Raw genomic sequence first — 8,439 nt, forward strand, 5'->3', positions numbered from 1 at the left:
TACGGGAAATTGGAAACTGGGGATGTGAAGGAAACTTAGCTTGAGATTTCAGTTGGATAAGGACTGGCTTGTGGTGGGAGGCTCTGACTGGCTTGGAAGTGTCCCAGACTTTGGGGTCGACCAGGTCTGGGGCAATGGTAGGGTAGGTGGTGTGGGGGCGCTAGAGAATGTATGAAACAGAGGCAAAAGAAGGTGAGCACTAGCAGTGTGCCTGGGAAGAAGCTGTAGGGTGGATCCTAGGGGTTGGAGAACATCTCTTCCTAGGAGGGGGACTGGACAGGAGGGAATAACTAGGAGCGAGTGTGTACAAGGATGTCCCTCCAGGGCACAGGCTAATTTAGCTGTTCTGCTTGGGAAGGAGGGTTTTCCATCAATTCCCATAACTGAAACCTGGGAAGGAAATAAAGGCTTAGAGTGGGCAGGCAAGACAGAATAGGTGGCCCCCATGTGCACAAGGAAAATTATGGACTTACCTGCTGCCTGGAGCTTTACCCTGGGCCTGGCTAGCGTTATAGGGGTCCTCGAGTCCAGCTCCTTCAGTCTTCTGCGAATCCCAAAAGCTCATGGGAAGGGATTGCCTGGCTGGCCACACCTCTGCGTAGAGACACTGGGGAGGGACTGGCCATAGGGCAGTCACTCTTCCAGTGTCCTGCTTGTTTGCAGGTGGGACACGGCCTGGTTTGGGGCCATGGGTTTGGACATGGAGCCCAGTGACCTTCGCTTTTGCACTTGAAGCAGGCCCTGGGGGAGGGGTTGCTGGCTCCCCTTTGGAGTTCTCGCTGGAGCCACAGGCCACAGGGCAGCTAAGGCTTGGGATTGGAGTGTCACCTTTTTCTGTAAATAAGCCTGCATGGCCAATTTGGCTGATTTTTTGGGGCATTACAGACTTTAAAGGCCATTTTTCACCAGATCTCGGATAGGGGTTTGAGGGCCCTCCTCAGCTCATTTGAGCTTTTTTCTTATATCAGGGGCTGATTGAGAAATGAAGTGGGTTGCTTGCACGGTAGCCCCAGAGGGAGATTCAGGGTCCAGTTTAGTATATCTAGTAAGGGCCTCTGTAAGGAGGTTAGGAAACAGAGCTGGGTTCTCATCTGGATCCTGGGTAATTTCCCTCAGTGTATCAAAGTTCACCACCTTACTGGAGACTGCCTGCATGCCTGCTGTGAGATATTGGACCATGTGAGCACAGTGACGGTGGCCCTGCTGGCCTTCCTGGTAGCTCCAGTTTGGTTGGGTTATTGGAACCTGCCCCTGTGGGCGAAGTTATGTCCGTTAAATGGGCTTGGTCAGCGTGGTCCTGTGCTGCCTGTTGGATACTGGGAGTGGAAGAAAGGATATTAAGACTATAAGTTTGGGTGCTGGCAATATAGCCCATCACGTAGAGTGCCTGCCTCTCAAGCTCAAGACCCGGGTTCGAGGCCCCAGCACTGTTAGATTGCGAAAATTCCAAACAAACAAAAGAAAAGACTATAAATTTGGGAAAGATACTCAAATTCCTTAATATAAGTAGAGGAATCAGCAGAGAAAGACCCTAAACGAGAATGGAACTTAGATTCGCATAACCCTTTTGCACTAGCTATTTCCCGGAGAGGATAAAGAAGCTCTGGGTTAGGCAGAGGGAGAGTGATAAAGTTGCCTGTTGGTGCTGACGGGAGGAGGGAGCAGGCTAGGCAGAGACGTTCTGAAGGAGGAGGTGGGCGGGGAGGTGGGAGGCCCGAGGCGGAAGGGGGAGGAGCCACACCGGGAGGAGGGAGGAGGCGGGGTTCTCGGCCAGAGGAGGAGGAAGAAGAGGAGGTGGAGTCCTAGGCAGGCGGGGTTTGGGACGGCTCAGGGGAGGAGAATGTGGGTGCTGCAGCAGGTAGAAGGAGGAGCAGGGCGAGCGCCAGATTCCAAAAAGGAAGCTTGCCAATGGTTGCGAGTGCCTTTTGGAGGCCATCTTGAGATCTAGAACATACTGAGGCTTGAATAAAAACTAGCCGCTTACGCTTAAGTCTTTGGAAAGTCCCAGTTTAGTAAAATTACGGTGGAGATAGCAGTCATTCGGAGTTTTGGGGTCTAGTGAGCTCCCGGTATTTCCCGTTAGCCGTCCAATTTCACCTGGACAGGTGTGGGGGAATCAGAAGAGGCGTCCCAGTTCCGACTCCTGCGCACCCGAGAACGGTGGGCGGGCTGAAAGCCAGGACGTCTCTCGACTTTCGGGGGCCCAAAAACGGAATAAACGGGGGCTGACTGGAGGCTGGAATGTTTTCACACAACCAGAGCCCAGACGGAGCAGGGGCGAGGCCTGTGGGGCGCCCACAGACAGACCTCCTGCGGAACAGAGGGTACAAATTGGAACGGCGTATGGGGAAAAACCAGGGGACGGTCGCGCTTTGAAGCGGGATGGACCAAGCGGAGTAGAGCTGAGCGGGTCGGAACAGAATCTCCTGGTTCTTCTGAGGAGGGGTGGGTCTCAACCCCGAGGTGGGGGAGCCCGAAAACCCCCTCCTGGGTTTTGGCACCATATGTAAGCTCAGCAGGTCTCAGCGGGCACAGTTAGCAGCCAAATAAAATGGGACAGAAAGTGGCCGAAGCAAACTTTATTGGAATTTGGCTCTGGAGGGAAATTCCCAGACCCCCGGGGCATAGGGACCTGGAGAAAATCGCAAGTGGCCCTGGCTGCCCAGGGTTTTTATAGACTAGGTTGGGAGGGGGTCCTGTTGAGTGACAGGTGGGTGTGAAGGGTCAGTGGAACTTTCCATCCACCTTGCTGCGAACTTTCTGGTCACCTTTGGCGGGCTGGTCTTTGTTCTGGCTGCTCAGCTTTGCCCCCTACAGTCGCCTAATTTCTGACCTAACACTAATACAATGAAAAGTGTTCTTTTTCTTAACCAATGTACCATGTCAACAGTGATTGTCTAGAAGTCAGTGACCATTCTTTAACCTGTACCTAAGTGAGGTCGTTTTGACCCGCTTCCCCTTCTGCTTAGGATTTTAGACCTCTTGATGTTAGTTTGTAATTTTAAATCATAGCAACAGACACTTATGATTAATGTAATTTTTGGTATAAGAACTCCTACAACCCTGCGGTCGGGGCTGTTCTCCCAATAGCCATTTTTGGGGCATTGCGTGAGACAGCCGCCCGGCTTAATAGACCCTCAAATTTGGACGTCTCAGTGGTGATTGTTCTTAAACTGCAACCCATAACAAAATGGAATAGAGAAATTAACATGCAAGGAAACACCATGACCCTGAAACTTCTAAAAAGAGGCTGGATCTCCTTAAAATGCAAATTAAAATTGCACAGACGTCCCATTTCTTAATTATATGATAGGGGAGGAAGCGTCTGCTCTTTTTCTCTGTGGGTGGATCTTTGAGGAAACGCACACAGTCAGACACAGCTGCTGGGGATGCGGAAAGGCAGATCTCTGTGGGGAAGCTGTGTCATACCTAGAAAGATACACGTCCCTTTTATCCTCCCGCCCAGAACCTCCTCTAGAAATCCACCCTGAGGAGAACACACAGGCAGTTTATTTGTTGTAGGACAGATACCAAGTCGATTGCAAGCATATTATAAATCTAAAAATGAAATAAAAGACTACACCTTGCATTTATTCAGCACTAAGTTTGCCTTAGAATGTTAAAAGGTTAATATCAGGGGGATGAAGTTTTCAAGTGTATTTTTTTCTGCAGCCTCCAACTTCTACAATGAGCATAAAATCCTTTTGATTTTTAATTGTGATAAAATACACAACAGCAAATTCACCATTTTATCTTTCAAGTGTTTAAGTCAGTAATGTTGTGTATTCATCCCGTGTGTAATCAATTGGCAGAACTTTTCATCATGCAAACCTGAAACTCTGTCCCCATTAAACACCATCTCCCCATCCCCCCCAGCCCCGGGCAGCCACCTGCCTGCTTTCTGTCGATGAAATCAGTTTGTCCGAGAGACACCTGTGCCCCAGGTTCATGGCAGCACTGTGCACTACAGCCAAGATACAGAACTAACCCAAGTGTCCATCAGTGGGGGAATGCATGGGGGAAGCTGTGATGTGTGCACCTGATGGAATAGTACTCAGCCTTTGGGACAACATGGAAGAAAGGGAAGACACTACCCAGTGAAATAAGCCAGGGCATGGTCCCTCCTACACAGACTCAGCTGAGCTCACAGAAGCAGAGACAGAATGGTGGGGAGACAGGGAAGGGGAGTTCAGATGGAGATCTGCACAGTGGAGATCTGTGCTGACCACAGTTAATAATAACGTATCACATATTTCAAAATTGCTGTGCCTGTCAGCACTAACAAGAAGCATTCGAGGGGCCCAATGTCTATCAGTTTGATTTAATCATCCCACAACGAATATATGTAACTTCACATTGGACCCTATATTTATGGCTACGATTTTTTTTTTTTTATAACAGACTTTTAAAATACCAAAGTGCAGGGTTCAGGTTGTGGAAATAAGGACCCCCAACACCGTGAGCCCGCCCAGAGCTCTGCCCACTCGCGGTGCCTCAGGTGATGCGGGTGAACCTCAGCCCTCAGCAGCGGCAGGTGCGGGCAGCAGCTGCGCCAGTTTGCTCTGGGAGGCCATTTGAGCCCTTGCGACCAATGGGCAGGGAGGCGTGGGGCTTGGACCCCCCCCCCAGTGGGCGTGGCCTAGCCTTTTTCCTCCCGGTGGCCTGCCAGCAGGTGGGCCCTGACCGCGTGGTGAGCCCTGGGTGGGTGCGCTCTCCTGTCCTGCTGCGTTCCTGGGGGGAGCCGTTCTGTGGCCTGCAGCGTGTCCGCCCTGCCTCTCTCCAGGCTCCCTGGAGCCCTGACCGAGGACCCGTGAACAGCACAGGCCTCCTCTAGGCCAGTATCTAGGACACGTGGGCGGGTCCCCTCCCAGGCTTGAGGCTAAGGTGAGGGTAGGGCAGGGCAGTGACCTGCTACTGAGGGGTCACCCGCCACCCGTGGAGGCGGAAAGGCCATGTGTTGCTGGGCGGGTCTGTGGTGGGTGAGCGCCTCCAGGCTGGGTCTGCTCGGCAGGGAGCCCCGGCAGGGGGCAAGCAAAGCTGGGAGGCAGGCTCCATGCCAACAGCTGGCCTGGGGTCTGGAGTGCGTCCTCCCTGCTCCCCTGGCCGGGGAGAAGGGGTCTGCGGTCTCTGGTGGGTTCTGAGCCCTGGTCCCAACCTCCCCGCTGGGGTTTGACAGCTCCCACTCCCATGCACTGGAAGGGTGGGACATCTTGACCCGGTGGGTATGAACGTGGCTTCCTGAGCAGCACCTGCCCGGCTCCCTGGGCTGGGCTCCTCTGGTGTGAGGACAGTAACGCTCCACCTTGATGTGCTTACCTAAGGCTAATCGAATGCCTGACTGCCCTAGGAAAGGCCATAGGGGGAAGTGTCCTGTCCTGCGTTCGTCCCTTCCTGGCTCTGCCTGAGAACTGCACCTCTGCCTGAGGGTGGGCACTGCCCCTTGGCTGGGTCTGGAGCTGGGTCTCCTCAGCCCTGCCCCTGGGGCCAGCGCTGCAGCTAGGCAGGTGCCCGGCCCGAGGGTGGATGCGGGAGTGTTTGGGGGAGCTGAAGCCGTCTTCAGCAGCCTCCTTCCCGGCTCAGCCAGCAGCTGAGAGTGTTTTGTTCCCAGAGCGCAGGCATCTGGCAGTGCACGGAATGGGAGGCGGGGAGGCTCCGGAACGGGTCTGCAGTTAGAAGCCGGGACCCTCTCACCTGATGAGTGCATGCTTCTGCTCTGCAGCACCACAGCCGGGCTTTCCTGCCTTCCCCCAGGAAGGCACCGACATGCTGGCTGCCTGCTGGCCTCTGTCCAGGGCTTGGCGCCAGTGGTCTCTGCTGTCTGTCTGCACTTGTTTTCTGTTGCGGTTGGGCGATAGTGAGGTGCTCCTGGTTGTCTGGGTGAAATGACTTCTGTCGGCCTCCACTAACATGATTTCTGAACGGGGGGTGCCCTCTGTGCTCACTGAGGGCAGCCATGGAGGGCTGCCCGGTGCAGGGGTCCCTCCGGCCCCCCATCAGGTGTCTTGGTGCCCGATCCTCTGTGCCTGTGTGGGGTGCAGCCCCACTGAGGCCCCTTGTGCTGGTTGCAGGGTCCTGGTGGAGCCAGCCCACCCGTCTCTGATGGGCTCCAGGCCTGCCGTTTTGAACAAGGCTGTGTCTAATGATGCGGGGCTTGACGAGGCGGTATCCCCACCGTCCCCAGCAGGCGGTGCTTGTGTGCTCTTGCACCAGTGCTGGGCCTCTTCCTGCGTCCATGGGGAAGTGTGTAGCGCCAGGCATGCAGGACAGGTCAGCTGGGCACGTCGAGCACGGCACATCACAGTGGTCCTTGGTCATCACATTGTCAGTGTTCTGTGCTGTAGACCAGCCGGGCACCATGGTGCATGCCTGTAATCCCAGCCCCACTGGAGGCTAGGGCAGGAGGGTCTCAAGTTCAAGGCCAGCCTCAGTAACTTAGCAAGGCCCTGTCTCTAAATAAAACATAAAAAAGGGCTGGGGATGGGGCTCAGTGGATAAGCACGCCTGGGTTCAATCCCCAGTGGCAAAAAATAAAGCCAGACCAGTTCTTTGGACCAGCTCAAGTTCTTGGCTCATTTCAATGCTGTTGATCATCTCCAGGGACTGGAAGAGATACACATGAAGTAGTTTTATGTTTCAAGTGTATTTTTTACCAGTTTGTTTTTTCAGGAAAGATGTGAAGTTCTATTGGTGTGCTACTTTTGTTTTTGGATTAGGGAGAGGACTGAGTTGAATGAGTTTTTCTGACTTTTCTACTATTGAAATGATCTGTTCCACCTACAGATTATTTTGGGATTAAATATAAAGTAGGAATTCATGAACACAAATGTTTCAAACCTGAGCACGTCTTCCTAATGCTGGGGACTGACCAAGGGGTGCCCTCCCACGGAGCCACATCCCCAGGACTTTGTGGCCTGTTTTGTTTTTGCTTTTGTTTGTTTTCGAGAAAGGGTCTCACTAAGTTGCCCAGGCTGGCCTTGAACTTGTGCCCTCCTGCCCCAGGCTCCCAGGTCACTGGGATTACCAATTGATCTATTACCAGTTGCATTCACAGGCTTCGTGATAGAAGCTTTTCAGGTACTTTCCAAGCTGCACGTACCCACCTTCAAATGTCAGTTTTTACCTTTGTCTTTTACATCTCACATTTCTGTCTGCTTTGCAACCAGCGGTAATGTAAACAGTGGAAATATAACACAGTGGACAGGAGGTGGAGAGGACGAAGCTGGACAGAAATGCCCGTGGCTAGCGTCCCTCCAATTCCCTCTGGGTCAACAGATGGCTCGTGGGTCAAGCATGATTGACCACTAGGTCTGCCTGCTGCAGCCTTCATACTAGAAAGCCCTGCTGGAAGCACTGGAGGCTCTCCTGCTGGCCCTGCCCACGTGTCCACTGAGACCAGGCCATCTGACCCTCCTGCCCTGTGACCGTCGGCACTGCTGACTCCGTCTCCTCTCAGCGCATCCTCTGTTTCCTGACCCTGTGTTAAGTGCTGAGACCCAGGTGCACCCAGCGCATGGTCAGGGGTGCCCCTCGGGGTCCACCTGCTCGTGCTGCGCAGCCCTGCTGACGACCATGTGACCTCGCTGGGTCTCCCGTGGGCCTGGGGAGGTGGGCGCTCCATTCCCACCTGGGGTGCCTGGGATGATGGCAGAGCGGGGCTCGAGCCTGGTGCTGGGTCCTGCCTGGCCACCCCACCTCACCCCACAGGCTTGGGCCTCCTGCCTTCAACTCTCCTGTGAGTTACCAAGCTGGCTGGTGCCGATCCACGTTGCCAAGCACCCCCGGGAACGTCGGGGAACACGGGAGGCAGCAGCCTCTGCAGGCAGCCCTGTGCCATGACCCTCGTCTGGGGAGGACCCTTGCCCTGCTGGTAGACACCGCCCCAGGAGGGTCTTGGTGCTGACCTGTCCCTGAACCCAGGGAAGCTGGAGACGCAGCTCGGAGGGCAGAGCAGCGCTGGGAGCGAGCCGGTGGGTGGGCTTCCTTCCACGTGTTTTATGGTCTTGTCTCCTTCCTCTTAGTCCATTTTGTGCTGTCATAACTGAGACCAAGTAACCTACGAGGAACAGCCACGTGGCTCGTGTTCTGGAGGCTGAGGGGCACAGAACCTGGGGTGGTGCAGGCGGAGGGGCGAGGGAGGCTGATGGCGGTTACCCCTCCCTGAGGCCACATCAGGCCGCTTGGGAGGTTGGGCCGGGCCCTTGTGGCTGCCCCTTCCCAGCACGGCTGCGCGGTGCACGGGTGTTTCCGGGGGCTCTGGGGGACACGCCGGTCCTCGGCATCCTCAGCCCTCGTCGAGGTAACCTTGGCAAGCCCTTCTGAGCCTCCCTAAGTGGAGGACGTTGGCAGGACTGATGGGCACCAAGCCCTAGGAGGGAGCTGGTCTCTAGATCAGGGAGCCGCACGCAGACCCCAGTCTTCATGGCAGGTGGAGCCAGCGAG

The sequence above is a fragment of the Sciurus vulgaris genome (genome assembly GCF_902686455.1).
Source record: "Sciurus vulgaris genome assembly, chromosome: 17".
In the NCBI taxonomy this organism is placed as follows: Eukaryota; Metazoa; Chordata; class Mammalia; order Rodentia; family Sciuridae; genus Sciurus; species Sciurus vulgaris.